This window comes from Chelonoidis abingdonii, chromosome 6 (genome assembly GCF_003597395.2).
Source record: "Chelonoidis abingdonii isolate Lonesome George chromosome 6, CheloAbing_2.0, whole genome shotgun sequence".
In the NCBI taxonomy this organism is placed as follows: Eukaryota; Metazoa; Chordata; order Testudines; family Testudinidae; genus Chelonoidis; species Chelonoidis abingdonii.
Window position 1 is genome coordinate 11,459,043 of NC_133774.1, and position 23,905 is coordinate 11,482,947.

Sequence of the window (23,905 nt, forward strand, 5' to 3'; positions counted from 1 at the left end):
CTGACAGCCCCATACCCATCCTACCTATGCCAGGATTTGCAAGAGGATCCTTGCAGGACAGTTTTATGTTTGTCTTTCACAATTGCTGCACTGAGGGAATCCTTTACCAGTGGGTTATGGGGCTCCTAGAGCCCCTCCATGCTGCTTCAACCCTTTTACCCAGTATAAAGTGATTAGGGTGGTGGTTAGTATATCACCCTCTATGTCTCCATTTCTGCCCCAGAGGTCCATCCACGTAGAATCATAAGACTGGAAGGAACCTCAAGAGGTCATCTAGTCCAGTCCCCTGCACTCCTGGCAGGACTAAGGGCTGGTCTCCACTACAGAAAGATCGACGCTGCTGCAATCGATGCCGCAGAGATTGATTTAGCAGGTCTAGTGAAGACTTGCTAAATCAGTGGCAGAGCCTGGTACTCTAGGTCTCCGAGAAGTCGACCAGAGAGTGACTCCCATTGACTCAGTGCAGTGAAGACACAGGGGTAAGTCAAACCAAGCTACATCGACTCCAGCTACATTATTCACACAGCTGGAGTAGCATAACTTGGGTCTACTTACCCTGGTAGTGAAGACAAGGCCTACATATGGCCCCTTATGTGCCTGCATGAAATCAATGGAAGTCAAGAATAATGGTCCATATTATCTACAGATCACTTTACAAAACCAGGGCATAAATTTACCTAGAACAACGAAAGAAAATGACTAAAGGGTAGGGTTTTTTTAACTTCTCTGGGAATCTAGGGGATGAAAGCCACTCTAAACACATATATAAAATATATATCTTATACATAGTCATATAATAATATATATATTACCAAAAAGTGAATAACTAGTATTATTATGACATATTGTTAGCTTTATTAAGTGATAGTTTCTCAGTGCCTTATACAAGACACTACAGGCCTTAGAATCCTTCCACAGATTAAAAATAAACTTCTACATAAAAAAAATTACTGATGTAAACATCAGTAGTAGAGATATTAACTATACTGGATGGCAGAAAGGGTATCTGTTGACGGACACATGGCAAGAAGCTACAGAAAGTCTATAATTGCTTAAAGCAACATTTTGTGTTCTTTTTGTTAGGGCATATTTTGGTTCCTAGTGTCAACGCTTGCTCAGTTAGCAGTTACATTTTCTAAAAGTTCAAATGTATTTTGAACTTTCAGAAATCAATAAAGGATCATTACAGAGCCCGGCCAATGCAATTTCCATATTATAATCTGCTTGAAATCCAGACTGAATTTTCATATTCACGTGCTTTCTCATCACATCAGATCCTCTGGCTCTCGTGAACATCTGATAAAATTCGACTGTGATTAACTAGTAATATTACTGAAAGGAAATTATCCTTTGAGAATGAAACAGAGCAATATTCTGTCTGGCAAAGCATGCTACCATAATGTTTGCCTAGCTAGCATAATATCATATATATCTCTGTCTGGAAAACTTTTGTTATTACTTTGATCCTTAAAACACTACACGCTATGTGTATGTATGAGTGTGTGTGGGGGGGTACATTGTATTGAAGGGCATTAACTCAGATTATTTTACTAAATATACAATGCAAAACAAATCCTGAAGCCAAGATTTTACAGAAGTAGGAGTCAATGGATGTTCAGCTGTTTTAAAAATCAAGTCTATTATTTAGATGTCTAACTACAGTTTAAAATCTTAGTTTTTAAATTACATATGTAAAACCCTTTGTACGCTAAAAAAAATGCCCATATAACATGGATGAGAAACACGGTTTGGGTCCAACCATGTTATAAAATACTTTTTCTTGTCTGTGAAGACAGGAACAAAAAAACAATTGTGTTAAAGAGAACTATATTTTATCCTATGTATCATCCAATGTTAAATTATGACTCCTCAGCATAGTTTTATTCTGTCTACACAGGCCAGGAGAAATTATATTCTAATATTACTGGCATATCTCCATCTTTAAATATAGTTGTTTTTTAAAGCACCCACATCAAAACAATATTTTCCTTTGTTTGTCCACCTGCACCAGTTTTACACAGTAAGGAACCTGTTTTTGTTTTTTTTTTCAAAAGAACCGGGACTAATTAAATCTCTGCTGATTTCAGTGGAGCTAATCCAGGGATGCATTTAGCCTACTGTGACTAAAAAGGCAATACCTGAGGTGGACTGAAGTGAAGGAAATAATATGGCCATTGCTGCAAATGCAACAGAAGGCAACCCCTTCACCAAGTCATTTTAATGGACAATGAATATCCAGCCTTTGGTGTGAGCATGTGTTCTTGTGGAAGGCACTGTGAATCAAAACTCCCTGGGTTCATGTCCTAGCTGTGCTACAGATTCAGCAAATCTAGGTCTCAGTTTGCCCATATAGATATGAGAACACTGTGAAAGCTGTTGTAGGATTTAATTGCCTTAAAATGCTTTGAGATTCTTGATTAAAATAGAGTAACAAAGCTAAATAAGTGCCAAGTATTATTATGACCCAAAATACTCTATTTAGTACATATCAATGTAAGGTTAGAGAATATTTTCATTGTCTTACCCTGGAATACAGAGCATATTATATAGAAGAAAGGAAAATATTCTTATCTTTAACTACACAGAGTAATGGCACTAATTTTGCAACAGGCACGTATGCCTGAATGGATACTGTATAACCTTGGGCATGTAATTAAAGTAAATTGTAACTAATATATGTTGCCTTGATCTTTTCCTTTAAGCTAGTTGTGTGTTAGCAGAGATAAAGCTAACTGGATTCAGCATAACAAGTTCACAGCTGGCACATGGAGGTTGGCTCCCAAAGGACATATGTAAACATAGTGAGGTGAGAAAACCCCTGCCCTTTCTTTGCTGCTGCTGTTTTGCGATTCAGAGATGAATCTTGACCTTTTCTCCTGAATAAACTTTCAATGGCAACGCACTGAGGCAAGCCAGACTCTCATGCAGTTACCCTGCAAATGTTAGACAATAAGAAGAATCTGAGTGACTTAAAAACATAATGGCTGACAAATTCAGCCCCACATGCCTGCAGTTAGACACTTACATCTGTATTTAGGAATCTAAAATAAAAGTGGACTGATTTTCAGAGCATTCATATTCATTTCAGTGGAAGTTGTGGGTGCTGAGCATCTCAGAACCCAAATCTGAAAATTTGGGCCAATGCCCTTTATTAATAGATTGAAGATTTTGCCTATTGAAACTTGTTAAATTCTTTATGAAATGTCCAGTATAAAAAGATGTTTAGAAATACCTGATACAAAGGGATATCTTTGTAGCTGTCACCAAAACATGTTGGGGTTATTCATCAAAATAGGTACACTGCATCTCCTGATGTCTCATTGTCACTTCCTCTTGAAAGCTTTAATATTACACAATAGTTGAGGTCATGAAGAATACCTTATCCAGGTCACTGGCTCCTCTATGATAACTATTATGTATTATTTGTGTTACTTTAGCACCTAAGAGACTTAGTCATGGACCAGGATCCCATTGTTCTAGGTGTTGTATAAATGGACTATAAGGTAGATAGAATGGACTATAGTTTGCAGAAGAGAAGAATGAGGGGGGATTTGATAGCTGCTTTCAACTACCTGAAAGTGGGTTCCAAAGAGGATGGATCTAGACTGTTCTCAGTGGTACCAGATGACAGAACAAGGATCAATGGTCTCAAGTTGCACTAGGGGAGGTTTAGGTTGGATATTAGGAAAAAACTTTTTCACTAGGAGGATGGTGAAGCACTGGAATGGGTTACCTAGGGAGGTAACCCATTCCTTAGAGTTTTTTTGGGTCTGGCTTGACAAAGCCCTGGCTAGGATGATTTAGTTGGAGATTGGTCCTGCTTTGAGCAGGGGCTTGGACTAGATGACCTCCTGAGGTCCCTTTCAACCCCGATATTCTATGATTCTATAATAGCACTGGTACCTGGTAATGACTCAATGGGAAGAATGCTACCTACCTAATGACCAGGACCATTTCTGGCAGCACCTTCTATAGGGCTGTGAATTCTAAGGTCCATTAACTACAGACCAAGCCACGGTCCCATTTAACACATGGATACCACCACAGATATGGGTATGACAACCACTTGTTAAACTGTAATGTTACTATATAAGATTAATTGAATGTATTATTCCCTGTTCACACCCTTGCCTACACTTTGCTCATTATTATCCATCTCTGTTCGGATATATTCTAATGTTTCATCTCAGAAGTTTCAAACAGTCGTCGTATCATTTTTTTACAAGCTGCCTGTGGAATGTTCCCTTCCTTTCCCAAAATATAGAATATCCCCTCAAATTTGTAATGGGAGAATAGCCATTATTTACTCCAGGACTAGAAAGAGATTTAAGACAGTCAGGGTAAAAATGAGAGTTTTATACTATTATAGTGGAGAGATTTATAGCAATCCAATAGGACTCTCACTTCTATTCCTGGAATCTTTTGAGGTCTGAGACTGTAAAATTACAATACTTAGCATTTAAGTACTTCATTTTGCAACCTTAATATTCTTTTAACATGGGAAAGTTTGTAGTTATGGAATTTCCTAAATTTTTACAGAAGAGAAAACAATAGAACTCAGAAACTCCATAACGTGGAACCAATGTCTAGCCAACAGCAGAATGGTTTGGCCTGCACAATATATTCACATATTGAGACAAGGGACCGATGGACTCTGAATCATTCCATGTGCACCTTCATAGATCATATAGATTTGTTCTATATTCACCTTTATATATACCCTAGAATTGAGGCTAGGTTCAGTCTTACAGCCTGACTGACATTTTATCTCCTTTTCTCAGTTATCATCCCCTCTAAGTATCAGAGGGATAGCCATTTTAGTCTGGATCTGTAAAAGCAGCAAAGAGTCCTGTGGCACCTTATAGACTAACAAACATATTGGAGCATGAGCTTGCGTGAATACCCACGAAAGCTCATGCTTCAATACGTCTGTTAGTCTATAAGATGCCACAGTACTCTTTGCTGCTTTTACATCCCCTCTAACTTTCCTTGTCTCTACAGAAAATTTGAGGCAGTAATCCTCTCTCCTCTGTCCAAATACCTCTCACGCAACAATATGCTTCACCATTTTCGATCTGGATAGCATGGAAAAAACTCTCTTCTAGGTATTTAAGCTCATTTACTCTGCTGCTGATGGCTACTTCTCCCTCTCTGTTCTCAAAGTAGCCTTTAATACTGTGGGCAACTCTCCATCTTCCTAGAACCTGGCTATAATGATATCTTTGTGTCCTTCCCCTGTGTCCATGATTCCAATCCTATTTCAGAGTGCCCTGACAAGGACCCATTATCTCTGGAGCTTAACAAAGTAATCTCATGAGTCCTTCCCAATTTCTTTCCATGAAATATATCAAAGACTGAAGCCCAGCTGTTGGAAAAGATAAGCAACATGAAACTCCACCTCTTCCTATCTTGTCTACATGGGAAGTTACTGCACTAAAAGGTATGAATCGACAGTGCACCAGTTTGCCAGGCAGTAACATCCCATGCAGGGGCAGCTCCAGGCCCCAGCATGCCAAGCGGCTCTAGGGATTTTGCCGCCCCAAGCACAGCAGGGAGGCTGCCTCCAGCGGCTTGCCTGCGGAGAGTCCACTGGTCCAGCGGCTTCGGTAGACCTCCCACAGGCATGGTCTGCCGAAGCCGCGGATGCAGCAGATCCTACGCAGGCAAACCGCCAGAGGCAGCCTACCTGCTGTGCTTGGGGCGGCAAAATCCCTAGAGCCGCCCCTGATCCCATGGAGACACTGTTCTAATGCATTGAAAGGCCCATAGTGCAGCTTGGTGTTCTATGCTTTCAAGGAGTATTAGGCTAAGATGCACTCCAGGACTTCCAGTGTCCTCTAGCTCTAGCTGTGTCCAAACAGGAGGTTACTGCGCAGCAAGCTGGTGCACCATGAACTCACACCTGGGCCTGATATATAGTAACTTGCCACATAGACAAGCTCTTTGACTAAGACATTCCAGATGCTCTCACTGCTTGATACAGACAACTGCAACAGTGAAGAAATGCAGGAGTATCTATCTATCTATCTATCTAATCAAAAATTACAACGCTGATTCTGAAAAAGAAAAACAGAAGTGATATCTGTGCTGCTTTTTGATTGGCATGTTCTCTTCTTTGTATTTATTCCTCTGTGGAAATTGAGGAAATACTAATTGTCCATTCAGGGATACCAAAATAAAGTTTCCATTCCTCAGGCATACTGCTCACTAACTGAAGTTTGATGCTGTATAAATCGGTTTATATATGCAAGCTTTCTCCAAATGTTTTCTTTTGCTAATTGGCAGCAATGTTTAAATGTCCCACTTCCAGAAAATCACATTTGGGCAATAAGCTTTTCCAGTTTGCTGAAAAGAACTAAAAGGCTGTATTGCAAAATCAAAGTGCGAGAGAGGTGACTCATCCTTCGCAATGTAAATTACATATCATTTCTTTCTCATCACATCTCTAATGTGTAGGTATAACTCTTAGAACACAGATGCTTTTAGAGCTATTTGAGGCAGGAGCAATAATTAAATGCTGTGAACCACGGGTTAAGTAGTTCACATTCAAACTCACAGAACAGTGCTGCAAAATATTTTGAGGCACCTAAAGGCAGCAGTTTCCGGTGGTGTGTCTGGTGCCATACAATTTCAATGCTTTTTTTAAGTGTCTTTTTCTGGTAGATCACAAAGGGACCAGTGACGTTTTCAGATGTGTACCATTTCCCATCAATGCAAATATTCAGCTCCTTCTTCATTTTAATTGATGTTAGTCGCAGACTTTTAGCGGAGAAGAGATTTCTCAATAATTGAATAGCTCTCTCAGCCCTCATTTCTCTGCCCTCACCCTCTGATCCGAGGAAAAGGGATTTCTTGTTAAGCAATTGTGTCTGTAATTGGGATAATTTTTTGGAAGACTAATATAGCAATTACAATAAGTGAACCGAACATAAGCATCATGTAGCAACATGCATGCTACACAAGTAAGCCACCAAGAAGTCAGGAATGGATAAAATGGGTCCTAATGGGAAAAAAATACTTAAAAAAACACAAAACAAAACAACACAACCCCCCCCCCCAACAAATTGTATTAATTGTTCAGGAGAACAGAATGACTTTTGGCCTGACTTTCCATCTGTGCAGAGCATTTTAATCATTTACCTACCAACTATAATAGCAGCAGAACCTTGGATTTCAGACATTCTATAGAATGCTGGCATTTTCAAACGGATACACATACCTACTATGTGATACTGCATTGTGTGTTTGCATTTTCCCTCATGTAAATGGTACAATATTGTGATTCAGCCGTCTAAGGACTAGTTTATACAAAAGAAACATACGGTGTATTGATTTTATTAGCTGCTTCCCCGCCTCCAATTTTTCCAAATTATATGCTATATTTAAAACATATTTAAATGCTTTTTTCTCCAGTTCTTTTCTCAAGACTTTGGCATGCTTTTAATCTGTACTATACGAAGTACATTATAAAATGAGTATTTGTATAGGTAATAATGGTACCCTGAGATCATTGATTTAACTGTGGCATAAAGTGGGAGCAGAAACTCATGAAGTGCAAACCAATGTTACTTTGCTTGGGGATGGGGAGGATAAAATCCAGTCTCCTGGTTTGCAAATCTTCTTGCACTTGAAACCAATATTCAAACAGATTTCTGCAATTATTTCATACTTATTGGAAAGAGAAAGGAGCTAATATTTGCATTTGATAATCACACAATATTGTACATTGATTCTGTGTCTTTCATTCAAAGATCCCTGTGTTTCATGAGCTACAGTTAAATGCATCTTAAGCCACCATCCAAGGGAAGCACAAATATTAGTGGCATAATAGAAATGGGTCAAAGAAAGGCCTGAAGGGGCTGGTAAAGAGCCAGCTGCTATTAGTATCATTATCTATTAGCGAGCTGGGCTGTTAGCTCAAGCAGTAGCAGCTCTTGTTTTTTAGAGAGAGTGTTGTGTTGTGGCTAAAGCTGTGGTGTAGAAGTGAAAAGCAGTGGGTTCTAATCTTGGCTCTGCTCCAGACTTGCTGTGGGATCTTGAGAAACTCAGACGCTACTTTCACTCCCGATAATAATGTAATGCCCAGAAGTACTAGCTGAGATCAGGGTCCCATTGTGCAAGGTGCTGCACGTACACACAATAAGACATTTTTGTGCTATGAAGTGTTTACAATCTAAATAGATCAGACAGCCCAAGGCAAAGAAGCAGAGAAAGAGTGGTGAAGTCACACAGCTGTGCTGGGCTTTAGGCCACTTGCACATTCCCCTCTGGCCCACAAAATCAGCTGCTCCCCATTTACAGCAATTATAAGGAGCAATAGAAAACCCTGTATAATTCTGCCCCTCCCTACTTGTTCTCCCTTCCCAAGGCTCATGTCAACCACTGTCTCCTCTTTAATACGGACTTGTCATTACTAGGAAACAAGGTGTTTTCTTCTTGAATGTTACCTACTAAGTGGTAACTAATGTCAGGTAAAATCTGAGTGAAGACAAGGCAGTTGTGGATTTAACAAGTGTTAACTTGATTGAGGTGAACCCTCAGCTCCTCATTTGTTTGTGTGTTATTGGACAGGGAGAAGAGAAGTTCTTTAGACCGTTCATTATTATATATACTTCGATCATATCCCCTCTTGCTCATCTCTATTTTAAGGTTAATCCAAAGCAGTCTTTTCAATCTCATTGTATGATGGTTTTTCAGGCACTTGATCATTCCCACCACCTATCTCTGAACCTCCTCGAGGTCTGTAATGTCCTTTTTAGATCAGGTGACCAGCACCACCCTATATTCCAGATGAGGCTGCATGAACAATGAAAGAAAAAAGAAGTAAGGTAACCCAGGTTCCAAAAGCATAAACTCATCAGTGGCCTTTTAAAGAACATGTAGATAAAGAAATAGTAAGATGAGTAATGTGTGATAAGCTTTCAGCTGCAACTTTGCTTACTAGTGTACTTCACAGCTGTGGAAAGTTCACGATCACTACAGGGACTGGCTATAAAAATTAGCAGACCAATTATAAAGTGTGTGATATGATGGATTAACTACTAGTACTGTGTGAGTATATATAAGCCAATTCATGACTATGTATACACTGTATGTGTGGAATACCCTGTACCCACCCCCTACACTTGAGCCTCATCAACTCAAGTATACTTTGATTGTATGCCAATAAAGTAACCTCAGTGATGAGTCTGGAGTGGATCTGATTTCATGGATTCCACAGAACTGGATGATGTGTGCTCCCAGAATTGGACAAAGTGTTCTGAATAAGCTGAGTGGAAAAGATCTCTGAGGGAATCCCTGCATGACTGGTGCCAAAACCTGGGAGCCACTGAGCTGGAGAAGCCAAATAACCTCAGCGATAAGCCCTGAGTAAACTCGGGATGCACTCATCTGGAGTAGGCTAAGTACATACCTCTTAGTGTGAGGGTCACTACCTAACAGCAAGGGAAATGGCATTGGAAGGGTTTAAGTGTTAAAATACGAGGAAGTTAGTGCCACTCTGGAGTAATGGGTTAAATTTAACTGTGAACTCTATGGATTACCCAGAGAAGTATTAGGGGGAGACTGGACCGGGTGAAAAAAGAACTCCAGAGAGAGATATTAGATTAAGAAAAAAAAATACTTAGAATTCAGAGGTATACTGAACGCCATAAACAAATACTTTTTTGGCAGAACACAGCAAAGATCTGTTGAATGCCGCTGACATTTTCCAAAAATGGCAGCCATTTCAAAAAATAGTATCTAGTTTCTATCATCCTAAGGCACAGAAAGCCCAAAAAAGCATAAGGAACAAAGCAATAGAGGAGGAAACAAACTAAATGGAAAAGTTTCCTGAAAGGTCAGTAGGAAAACAATGGCTGTTTGCATAAATCCAAGTAAGAAAAGCAGCCAGTCTTTACGTGCTGTATTTAGTGAGTATACCTTTGAAGGCAGGGTGTACTAAGTTGAGAAATAAAAGCAATAGCCATAAGAGATAAGCTTAGAGCTGCTGAGAAAAAGTCAGCTGAGAAATTATTTGCTCTGGGAGATAAGATAGAAGAGTTATGGTCCCAGAATTTAGCAGCTAATGAGGTCCTGGGAAGTATCTTATTAAATAATGAAAAACTGAAGTGAGTGTATTAAGAACAAAAGTTATGTGCAGTTAAAAGGAGCTTTAGCACAAAGTAATATTTCAGAGGTCAGAGGGGACTAGTTAGTCAGGAGTAGTGGAAGTGATAAAGCGTTTAAGAGAATGTTAAAGTATTAAAAAAAAAGAATGTTTGGTTTGATAATAAAACCTAATTATGGCCATACAACTTGGTGCAGTCATGTCTGGTAAAATTCTTAGCAATGAAACGAATTGTGCAAAGGAGAGGACAGGTTGTAACAACTATCAAAGCTATGGTTTTTTTTCCCTTCCTGATGAATGTCTGTAAAAAATTGATTGTAAATGATGCTGCATGCATAGCATGACACTTTGATTTGAATTATTGGACTATGGGTGATTGAGTAAAAATTGGTAAAAAGGAAACAGGAATTTATATACGACCTGACTGCTTCTGAATGTACTAGTGGGGTGTAACCCGGGTACGGTTGTGTAGAAAAATAATTAAGAGCAATCCAAGGGGCATTGATTAGCTCAAACTACAGATTGTAATAAAGAAAAAGGAGAAAACACTACTAGATTGGAGAAAAGATCAGAAAAAGAACAAAATGAAGAGTAACAATTATCTTACTAGAAGAAAAATAAGGGAATGAAACAGCAGTTAAACAAAATATTGCTAGAATACAGCAATTATCAGAGCCCAGGTCAAAAAAGTTATCTTGGCCTGTGAAAAAACTTATCCAAATAAAATTGCAGTTTAGAAATGTGAGCAACTTAAACATGATCTGCTCACAGCTTGTAATTTACAAGGGAAAACTTCAGGAGCTCAGAAAAAAAGAAAGTTCAAAGGCTTGGTTGATAAGGCTAAGCAGAGCAAGTTTAAAATATGTATTTGCTTTCTCATAATATACTGTTTATGGGGCAGCAAGGAGCTGCAGAATTTAAGACAACACCTACTTAAAAAACATAATAACTATGTGTAAAATACTTTGATTTTTAAAAAATTCCACTCAAAATGTATCCAAATCTTTCATTCTAGCTTGCAAAGCTGGCACAGATACTCTCTGGGTGGCAGCCAATGTCTCCTGGCAGTTCAAGTTTCTTAGTTAACACTTTGGGTGTCTCAAAGCTTTTACATATTTTGATCTTTTTTTTTTTAAAAAAAGTATAAATGCTAAATATAAATTAGTCAATGAAAACCGGGACTATAACAGAGGCCAGAACCAGGATAATGGGGAGAGACCTTGTCTTTCTTTTTCAGTGATAAAGTTATAGCTGAAACAGCTGCAGAAGAAAAAGAAATATTATTATTAATAATATATATTATATACAATTACATTTATATGGCTAATATAATGTTATAGCAAATAATATAATATATCATATCATATAATATTATAGCAAATAAATAAATATATTATCGTATTATATTATTATGTTATACATTTTAATAAATATAATATAATATAATATAATATTGTTATAGCAAATAAAGAAAATAATATAATATTATAGCAAATAAAAATTGGAAGTTAAATTATGAAAGAACTGTGCATTCCTATGGAACATGCAGTGTATACAGTAAATGGGGTAAAAGAAATGTAAACAGGAAAGTTACTTAATTAAAATCCCATAAGGGCTCCAAAAGAGGGGCCAAGATGGGTTGTGTTTTCTTTGGATGGCTGTGTGCTTTGAAAACAGAAATCAACTCAGCACCAAGGTAAATAAGTAAATATAAGGAGTGAATCCCAACCACAAAAATCCTATTCAGAAGTGCCAACTAAATTCTATTTTCTTTGAACAGGTTATTAATTCTGGAGCAACTTTGAGTGACACAATGGTCAGTCTAAAACATAACAAAAGCTCCAATCATTGAAATCCTATTCAAAATTTCCATTTAACTGTGGCATAAAATAAACATTATCTTGGGAGTAAAAAAAAAAAAATCTATATGGTGGAATATTTTAAATAAAAAAGAGAATAAAAATGCCCTAGACTGGAAACAGGCCTGAACAGTTTAGGGTTAAAAGCCATTAAAGAAATATTGCACAAAGATGTTCAGTTTATTTATGTGTAAGTATTACTGAATTTTACAAATTTGCAGTTACTTAAGGATTGTGCCCATCAGAGTTTGGTGGAATATGGTTAAGAACTGTTGAAATGACTGTCTGGACAAATATGTATATTTTATAGTATGTGTAAGACTGGCAAAATTGGGGAGCAGCTATACTGAAAGAGAATTAATAGAATTGTCATGTGACTCGAATCCTTCAAATTGGTATGTTACTCTGAAATCAAGCTGACACAAAGATCTGGTGGGAATGTGACCAAGCATTTCAACAGAAAATGGTAGCAAAAGAACCGTATCCACTGATTGAGCAAAAACTAAGGACTCCTTTATGAAGCTGTGTTATTTGTATACAGTATACATGTTGTTATAATTGCTTTTAAGGAAGTGTGGATTAAATCAAAATGTTTTAATAACAACAACGTATGGATGCGGGGGAGACATGAGATGCAAAGTAAAAGTGGCCATAAGTGATAAGGCGGAAGAAAACTTGCCCTCTTTCACCACCAGAGAAAAGTTAAAAAAATGTACAAGAGAGGTGACACCAGTTGGTTCAGGGTAAGGAAATTAACAATGATCCAACCATGAAGTGAAATGTAAAACCACCGCAGCCCTTATGGGTGTGAAAGGGAGTTGTTGTCCCTCCTTAATTACTGTAGCAAGTAAATGACAGGGTCTGGAAAGCTTCAGACTTGTACTGGTGTTTGCCATGGGGGGGAACATTAACAAGTGCAGGTGCCATGTCTTACACACAGAGTTGCTGGCATGTGGGTTCACTCTGGGGGAACAGTCTGCAAATTGCACAGTACGGCTGAGAAGCTGGTAAAATAAAAACTACCTATCCTGGGAATGGCAGGTTCTGTGTGGTGGCTGAAGGAGACCATTTCCAGTATGAATCCAGGGAATGATATTTTTAATTGGCGTATGTGCTGTTTCATACCTGAATTTCCAGTGGTGATGGATAAAAACATTATATCCTCTACCAATTTTTATAATGTAATTGAAATGTAGGCAAAGTTAAAATTGTAGAAGGATACTTTAAAAGTATCGCCAACTTTGGGCATTCTATTCCTTCCAGAAGCCTGGATCTTAAAAGCTTAATGGCTAAAACCTCTGAACACCTTATTAATAATGTGTTCAAGACTATGGTGTATGATATATCCAGTAATAAACTTCTAATTCATTTGGTTCAAGGAACAGGAGAAATAAAACAAGGGGTTAGTCGAACACATATTGGAATAGTTGATACCCGTTACCCAGCTCATATCCGAACAAAATAATGAGCTAGACACCTCCACGGCAAAAGCAATTAACTCATGGTGGGTCAGTCCAGAGGAAATAAGCCTCTGTCCCATAGTTCAGACATTTTCATTTGCTTTTAATGGTTGTACAATTAGTAATCACCACTGTAGTTCCTGGGCAATAAGCCTTAAAAAACCCAGGAGAAAGAGAAAAGGATATGTCTGAAATGAAGACAGCTGTACTCAAAAAGAAAAACTTAAAAAAAAAAAAAGAGTGGAAATGTCACCAACTACATTAACAATGATAAAAAACAGAAGTAAGGAAACAGAGGTTAACAATGGACAAAACATAGTCTGACAAGTGGCCCTGTGAATACTGTGGTTAGCAGATAAAGAAATAGTAAGAAAATTAATATGTGATCAGATTGCAGCTTTGTGCATTGGCATACTTTGCAGCTGGTGGAAAGTTTATGAACTGTCCAGGAATTGTTATACAAATTAGTGGACCCATCATATAGGTATAGCTTATATCCATCCCCAACATGAACGGTCCCAGAGAGTGACTCTGGGTGTGTTCTTCCAGGCTGTTCGCTCACAATGGAAATCATCTAAGTAGCTTCAGACAGCTAATGAGCACACCTAGGGCCGGCCACACCTGTGTTCTGAGTTATTCTGGCCATCTAGCAGTCATCTGGCCTGCCTCTGGCAAGTCTGTAGCACACAGGGACCATCTGAAACAAAAGCTACATATCCGCCTCTTTGTTTCTTTCCTTATTTGCACAACTACAGGTTGCAATGGAAGCACATGAGTTACATTACAGAGGAGAAAACATGGTACAGAGACATGCCTACGATCACAGGGTAAACCAAGGATGAGAATCCTACTTCTCTGAGTACAAGTCTATAACTTTATTCAGCACACCACACTGCTTCCTTTTTTTCATAATCCTCTTCCATGCCACATTTGCAGTTCTTTCCTGAGCCAATCCTTGACCCCCAACTAAAAATGAATTAAAGATGATGAGTGCTCAGCAAACCACTGAAAACTGAGACAATAACATTTTACAGGCCCAAACCAGCGCCTTAACTCCACCTACAAAACTTCCAGCAGGCCATACAGTCCAAATCATCAAACTAACTTTGGATCAACAATTCCTAAATTGAGATCCCATTGGGGTGAATTCCCCATACGCTGGAAAATTAAATGAAAAAGGGATTAAGAGAGCAAAATCTCTGAGGAAGATGTCTCTTCATGTGTTTTTATAGAAAGGAACTGTTTTAAAGCTGCTATGTGCTGCCTGGGGATTCACATGATAATGGAACAGCTGTTTTGGTGTGAAGGGACTTCTAACCAACTGCTGCACAGAGACCCTGATGATATACCAGCATTGGACAACTTATGCACTTCTCAAAGTTCAGTCGCCCCTTGAGGCTTTATTAGTATAACTGGAAGTGGGACATTAAGCACTGTTCAGGATTTTGTCACAGAGTCCAATTATATACTTCGATGCCAACTCTGCCCACATATCTACACCAGCGACACCATCACAGGACCTAACCAGATCAGCCACACCATCACCGGTTCATTCACCTGCACATCCACCAATGTAATATACGCCATCATATGCCAGCAATGCCCCTCTGCTATGTACATCGGCCAAACTGGACAGTCACTACGGAAAAGGATAAATGGACACAAATCAGATATCAGGAATGGCAATATACAAAAACCTGTAGGAGAGCACTTCAACCTCCCTGGCCACACTATAGCAGACCTTAAGGTGGCCATCCTGCAGCAAAAAAACTTCAGGACCAGACTTCAAAGAGAAACTGCTGAGCTTCAGTTCATCTGCAAATTTGACACCATCAGCTCTGGACTAAACAAAGACTGTGAATGGCTTGCCAATTACAGAACCAGTTTCTCCTCCCTTGGTTTTCACACCTCAACTGCTAGAACAGGGCCTCATCCTCCCTGATTGAACTAACCTTGTTATCTCTAGCTTGCTTGCTTCCATATATATACCTGCCCCTGGAAATTTCCACTACATGCATCTGACGAAGTGGGTATTCACCCACAAAAGCTCATGCTCCAAAACGTCTGTTAGTCTATAAGGTGCCACAGGACTCTCTGCTGCTTTTACAGTTATATACTGTGTCCTTAGGATTATCTTGGGACTGGAAAGGAGAACTAGCAAAGGGGGTTTAAATATTTAAACAGCACATCAATATTGTGGTGAAGAAAATCATATTTCTGCTAGGTGCTTATAAGCAGTTGGTTACTGAGAAACTAAATAACCCCTTTTCTGTAATATTTTCCTATTGAAAACTATGTAAAATGCAGAACTGCAATATTGACATTTGCATATTCATTTTGTGCATTCCAATAAAGAACCTTAACTCTGCCCTACAAGACATGCCCCTTACACTCCTTAAACAATGTGCTTGTTGAAGAATCTGTGCTTATATCTTATGAATAAGAAACGCTATAGGTGTTTAGTGGAATTTTCACATCACTATTGCCATTAACTGTAAGTATGTATACTATGGATAATGGAATATATTGTAAATTGCCTGAACTAGATATCTCCAGTCTTTTCAATGCTTAGAGGTCTAAATGATGGTGATGCTGTTGATATATATTTTTCAAAAAAGTTAAATTTATTACTTCAGCTATCCTAAAGGTAGTAGATTTGTGTGTATTTGCAGATTTCAGAGCAGAGCAAAGTAGCCACATGCAAAAAAATAACCCTATTGGTCAAACCAACAGATATCTCTCTAAACGTTGTAAGATGAGATGTACAGATGGCCATGGTATTAAAAACAGTGTCACACTGCATAAATTTTTAATAATCATTAACTTTTTCTGTATTTCTTTGTGCATTTTCTATACTTCCCTGATTTATAAGTTAAAACAAAACCCAGTTTATTCACATGTTCACAAACCCCAATATAAAAAAAAGTGATTATGGTATTTTTACTGTGTTGCAAATTCATGTACTTTTTAAAGCATTTGCCTTGAAGAAATTGCATGGTTTTGCTTTTATTTAGTTATTTAAGTCAATAAGGTATAACAAAAATGACATTTATTTAAAAGCCATTTTCTGCAGCTAGGACTTTAAATGTTCTTGTAATCCTGAGCCTGGGCGTAAGAAAGATCTTGGTGGATTTATAGAGATAGAATCAAGGAGCTCAATCTATTTAGTTTAACAAAGAGAATCTTAAGGATTGACTTGATCACAATCTATAAGTATCACCATGGGGAACAAAGATATAATAATGGAATACGAGGCTCTTCAGTTCAGCAGAGAAAGGTATAACATGAGCCAGTGGCTGTAAGCTGAAGCAAGACAAATTCAGACTGGAAATAAGGTGCACATTTTTAAAGGTCACAGTAATTTACCATCAAATAATTTACCAAGAGTTGTGGTGGATTCTCCATCACTGACCATTTTAAAATCAAAATTAGATGTTTATCTAAAAAGTTAGCTCTTTGAATTATTTTGTGGCAGTTCTCTAGACTGTGTTATCCAGAAGATGAGACTAGATGATCACAATGGTCCTTTCTGGCCTTGGAATTTGTGAATCTGACCTGGGAGATTTAATAGATCTCCTTATATTTCTAGCCAGCTACGCACCACTGACTACAAAGTAATATACTATTGCACTCCAGCTTTTGCTTGTGGTTAGTGAGACTACAGTTCAAGTCCCTGGTCTGCTACAAACTTCCTGCGTGACCTCAAGCAAGTTAGTTAGCCTCTGTGTGCCTCAGTTACGCGTCTGTAGAATGGGTGTAATGGTACTTTCCTACCTCCCAGGAATATTGTAAGAATAAATACATTAAAGATTGTGAAGTGCTTTGAGATCTACTGATGACAAGGACTATATAAGAGCCATGTATTACATTAATCTTATCAAATGCTCTGTTTGCCTTTATGTTCTTCAATATGTTGTTCACAGATTCTATTTAATCCCCAGACAGACATTTAACAGAGTACTCAAGACCAGAGATGGTCTCAGCTAGAATGCTTGCATCTAGATATAGATGAAGTACAGGGAAGAGTTCAAATCTAAAATTTTGGCATGGAGCCCATGTCCACACAAGGTATAAGTAGTGGAGAATTCCTGGCCCTCACCATCACTCACACACACACACACACACACACATATACACGCCTGCATGCCCACATATTTTGTACATCCTAACATAGACAGACCAATCTATTCTCTATCTCATAGGATTAATAAGAAATTGCTAGGAACTTCAGTGAAAATTGAATGTAAAGGGCTATTCTTGGTTTTCCCTCTGCAGAAAATAAAAGAGAAAAAAGGCCCATTAATCAAGCAAGAATCCATAAAACAAACAGCCACCCACACGTATCACCACTTGGAGATATATAGCTGTTAAAGTTGCTAATCAGCATTCAAGAAGAGCAAAAAGAAATAATTCTCAGACTCTTCAAATGATGGGTAAATGGCAAAGCAGACAAAGGGCAACTTCAATGCTTAATTTTATGCAGTGTTGGTCTGAAAAATGTGGGAGCCATTGTTAATCTCTATGAAAAGTAACAGATGGCAAACCTCTCAAATCTGGGCTACTTGCTAAGCTCAGTGAAAAGCAAGTTAGCGTTTGTTTTGCAAGTTCAGGGTTTTTCTAGCTTTTTTTTTATGTTTTGTTTTTTGTTTAAACCTGGATCAAGCAAATGGAAAAATGAAACTTAAAACTGATTGTGATACTAAGGAAAGAGCAAAGTAAGAATTAGAGCGATGGTAGTAAAGTTCTAACTATTTAGTTCATCTGGCCAAAACTTTGTACATTAAAAAAGACATAGAACATACATCTAATTCTATGTATTTATTTGTTTATCTAATAATTGGGGTACTCTCTGCAAAATCATTAAAATAGTGCTTTGCTTTTTCTATTTTAGATAGCTATCATATGTACTTATACACCCCAATTATTTTAGGCCGTGAGCACGTTATAATCTTTAACATATTTATGGTCACAGTATCCCTGTGTGATATCATATCCATTTTACAGATGAGGAACAGAGACACAGGTAGATTATTGCCTACATATATTTAGGTACCAAAGTCCTATTGATATCAATGAGAGTTAGGCACCTAAATACCTGTATAGGTCTGCACATAAGTGACTAGCCCAAGGTAACACAAGAAATCTGGGGCAAAACAAGTAATTGAACTTGGATTCTAGGCCAGCACCTTAGCTTCAGGACCATCGATCTTCTCTGCTGCTTTCTCAGGGTTTTATTTTTTATTAGTTTTTTCCTTGGACAGCTAAGTTGTTCTCCCAATTAGAATGCAAAGATTTTATAATATTCAGTAACAGATATATGTCCAGTTATTTCTGATAATGATGTTCAGAGTATATGTAACAGTTCATTGAACTTATTTCCATTTTGGTGAATATCAGGATGGAAGGCCCTGAGCAAGCACATAGTAAAGCATTTAAGTATATGAAAATATGTAATTTTCCTATTATGTGATATTAGTTTTGGCCTTTCTCCATTGCGAGACAAGAAAAGTCTTACAATGCTCATTTCCAAAATAACATCCAATAGATCAGCATTACGATTATATTCCACATGGCAGTATTCTTTCATGCAGACATAGGTCTGGACGTAGGCAGTCAGACGGCAACAGGATGCACTATAGACTGGTGAAAAAAGTGTAAAGGTTTCAGGATCAGGAGCTGGAAATTGAATCCTACTCTGAATTTCAGCCAGTGCCTTATCCTAAGCCTCTTACAGACACAAGTTATGTTCCTATTATGTCCTTCTATTGCTGTAGAATAAAATTTTAAAAACAAAACACACGTGAATCCACTGATGCTAGAGGTCCAGAATGCTGCATATTTTGCACTTGTATCTGTCAATGGTGAATCTCAGCTGCTAGCACAAATCGTTTTCAAGAGCTAGCACTTAATTTTTTAATGCTTTCATGTTGCTCTAACTTTTCTCACTTGTAAATCCTCTATTTAAGTCCTGTCTACGCCAGCCAGTCTGATGAACTTTTAAGAAGAAAAAGTTATCCCAAGATTCTCATAGCATTCAGAAAATCCATGCACTGCTTGAATTAAGCAATCTAAATTTGATATTGTTACATAGATCACTGGAGTGAGAACAGACCTATTACAATCCCATTTGCTGTTCATTTTAAAAAGTAATATGCAGGGTAGAAAAACTGTTCCTTTATTACCAGCAAATGTATTGTGCTTCATTTTCACTGCTCAATTTACCAGAGTCAACATCTGGAATACAAGCAATAATCTTCAGCTTTTAGTTGTCTTAGTTTTTGTTATTTAATAACAAGGGGGAAGCAGCATGAATACACATTTGTATTTGGAAAGTTCTTCCTCTTTGCACTGGAGTGGTCTGATAAATACTTCACATTTCTAAACATAGCATTTGTGGGATTTTTAACAAATGGAGGTCAGTGGCAGCAGATTGACTTTTTTGTAGATTACTTGCAAATTCACACTGTATACTTCTCTGGGGCTATCCAGGATTGTGAAGCACCTTGCTACCACCACTGCTTAGTGTGAGGAAATCTTGTCTGTGCTTGCTGTGGATCAGCTCTCTGTCAGCCTCTGGCAACACAAGCACGGTCTTCCAGGCCTCTGTAGAACTCAGTCTCTGTGTATACATTAGCCATAAGCACACACATATCTCTGAGTCCTCCGAGCTTCCCTCTGGAGTGGCCAGCTCCTATTCCATGGCACACACAGAATTCTCAGGAATAGTACACTCTAGCTGACATGATTCAACTCAGAATCAACACTCCACTTACCTAATATTGGAAACAAATGGTTACATATAAAACAAAATCATAACACTTTCTAGAGTCTAAACTTAACTCATAAGACATTCCCCTCTTTCACACAGGACAGCTTACCCCAACGCCTTTTTCCAGCATTTTCAACCAAGCTTGCTGAGATCCTCTTTGCATAAGATCAAGCCCTTCCTGGTAGCTTGTCTTCACAGTTGGAAGGATGCCAGGGTGTCTCTCTGCACTCCCAGATATACCATACCATAGCACTGATGTTCACCTGAAAATAGGGTCCTCTGATGTTCACCTGAATATAGGGTCCCCCTCCTTTACCTCTTCCTATTAATTTCCTTCTGAAGTCTCTGCAAGTTCTTCATTAGCATTTGACTCAGTATGCTAATAGGCTTCTGATGTAAAATGCACAATATGCAGTGGCCACCAGGGAGATAAATGTGTCTCACCTCTTTTCTGGAGAAGTTTGTTCAAGCATGCTACCTTTGAGTGATCTGCCTTTAACTACAAGGCGTAGAGAACATAATTTTCAACATATACATATAAGTCCTTATATATTTTCTGTACATACATCTCACAAAGTTGTGGTGACCAGTGTGACACAGGCTTTCAGTAGAGATCTTACATGACCCCTGTTGGTGAATCCAGGGGATATCTGTACCCTTATGTACCCCTTTGCTCTCTGCCAGTTCCCATCAAGAAATTCTTGGATTGCATATATCAAAACACAAGTGAAGGTAACTCTCAAAGGAATGAGTCAATTAAGAATATCATAGTCATCTTATCAAGGTTGTAGGTAAAAATCGGATATTGTATTGAAAATTTAGGAAAATTACTTTTCCAGTTACACGTATCTTCAGTTCCAGGGAGATTACAAGGCTTTGCATCATCCTTTTCCAACTTTGATGTCTGGCTGTCCTTTTTCTTCTCATCCAAATCTTCATCTTGGCCAATTGCAATTTATATTTTGATAAACCATCCAGACTCATTCCTTCTCCCTTGCTGCCTCATTGAGTTTCTCTCCTGGGCTGATTCCATATCTATTATCTTGTTCACTCTCTTGCCCAGATTTTCACCAAACACTGTTCCCTCCCCACATTCTTTCTTGATCACCCCATTATTTCCTTCAGCATTGTTTATTACCGGGTACCTATCATTCAGTCCATCAGCATCTTTGAATTATCCTCTGCTCTCAGCTTTCCAGTTCCTTGTTTATCCCCTTACCTAGAAGGACTTCCAGAGTGCCCAACACCAAAACTGTTTGTTCACTATTGCTCCACCCTCCCATCATCTGTCCTCCCCATCAATCCCCATCCTTTGATCAGCCTGGTAGCTACTTCTTCCATGCTTGCTGAATGCCTCTTAAGAAAAATCAAGGGATCATAAAGTCACTTCCTTCACTACAAACTAGCTTTCACATTCTTCAGCTCTCCAATCTTCCTGTCTAAATTGTTCCACCTCTCTTCCCTGACTGACCTTTTTTGCTTACACACACCAACAACTCATTCCTGCCTTTGATTCTGTCCATATCTTTTTAATCTCTTTGATCCTCAACAACTCCCTCTCTCACTTGGCTCCTTCCTTACTGCAGGCAAACATGTTTTAAGTCCTTTAAACCCACTTTTCTCTCCAAGCATCATTCTTCTCCCTTTTGCCTCCAAGTATTTCCCTTCTCCAAGGATAGTAGGGAAATATTACTTGAGTATAACCACATTTAATCACAAATTTGAATAATTGAGGATTTAATTAATTAATCCTTATACAGCATTCTGAATGTGCAAAGTGCTACATAGTGCTAAGTACATTAGTGCTAAGTATTATTTTAAGGTCAAGAAGTGGCAATATCATATTCCATATCAATTATTTTTATTAACTTGTATAAATATTAGAAGGCTGTTGCTCATATCTAAGTGCAAAGAAGGAGTGGAGAAGATATACTTGCATAATTGCCATTAATCCTGATGAGGTTGATATGTGTAAATCTAAAACATGTTAAGGAGAGAATATCCTTATTTTATACTGATCAGTAATGTAAGTGACCATTTCCAAGAGTTAATGATCTGCGTAGCTTCTTTGTTTAAGGGGGCAGTGCCAAATTAAAATCATATATGGGGGGAAATCCTCACTTTAAATTATTACCAATGAAATGAAGCGTAGAAATCTAGGGCTATATTCTCCGCTAAAGTAAATCAGGTTAGCTGTATTGATTTCGCCAGTGAAAAGTAATATAGGGAACAGATCTTCAGTGAGTGTAAATCAGTTTATCTACAGTGATTTCAATGGAGCTATGCTGATTTACACCCACTGAGATCTGATCCCTAATTTACTTATTTATGATTGATGGTATTTGGCTACCTTTTTGTATTCTTCTCTGCTTGGATAATGAAACTAGACTGATAGATTCTGTTTTCTGTTTCTAATCAGTTTCACTTTATATAGCTCATACCCCTGTTGCATTTGAAAAAAACAAAGAGTCATTGTGGCACCTTAGAGACTAACAAATTTGAGTTTCTGACAATGTAGAGAAATGCTAATCTTGCTCCGTACTATACAATGAAAAATAAACCTTCCTGGGTTTCATTTATATTTATAATTAATGCAGATATTTAAGATAGACTTTGTAAAAACCTTCCTAAAAACAACCCCTAAACCTTAAACCTTTTAAAGCCTAAAATAATACAAGAATATCCCTTTCAGGTTGTAGCGAGGCGGTGTGGCTCCCCTCCTCCACGGGGAGGGTTAAGCCCCGTCCAGCTTCCCCCAGGGCAGAACTTCCGGGCGGAAGCCCCGCCCCTCAAAGGGGCAGACGGCGACCCGGAAGCATAAAAGCCAGGCGGTGGCCTTCAGTTGGAGCTCAGCTGCCGGCCAGAGCAGACGTGCCGGCCGACCCTCGTCACTGGGAGACTGCGGAGCTCCGGGGCAGGTATCAGGCCTTGCCGGAGCCGACCCGCAGCAACTACGACGCTGAGCTGCTGGAGCTACCGAAGCCGCCCAGCCCCAACTACGGCCTGGAGGACGCTCGGACCAGACCATGAGCCTAGCTGACCCGGAGGTGTGCCCGGATCTCCAAGCCGGACTGGGGAGCCCATGAGGTGGAACGACCTGCGGACCAGTAGGAGGTGAAGGGGAATGGAAAGTAGCCGGGGGCGGCTGACTACAGTCAAGCCACGGAGGACCCGAGCCGATGACCGGTGTGTCGGTCAGGCCACCACAGATCACTCAGTCATGTGTTTGGGTTCGGATCCCCACTGACTGCCACTAGCGGCAACAGCCGCTACTAGGGCCCTGGGCTGGAACGCAGGGAGTGGTGGGCCTGCGTTCCCCCTGCCACCTGTAGCCGGTGCGAATCCCCCTGCCTCGACTAACAAGGCCAGTGTGATTGTACGCTCTGCCCTGCCCCAAAGGGCCAGAGCTCAGTATACTGTGTTTGGTGCCCCACCAGAACCAAGGGCTGGCCTCTATTGACTCTGTTACTGCTTTGCCCTGCCCCAAAAGGACGCGGGCTGATTGAACTGTTGGTTTGGTGTCTGCCTGCAGCAAAGGCTGGACCCTCTTGACTTTACGGTGCCTCAGTCGTCCACAGGGACCGAAACGCCGACGGTGGCTGCGGACCTGACAGACAGGACAAGAGAGGACAGAACGAGGCCGGTGTGACTCCCCTCCTCCACGGGGAGGGTGGCCCCCGGCACCCCTCGTCACAACTGGTACCAGAAG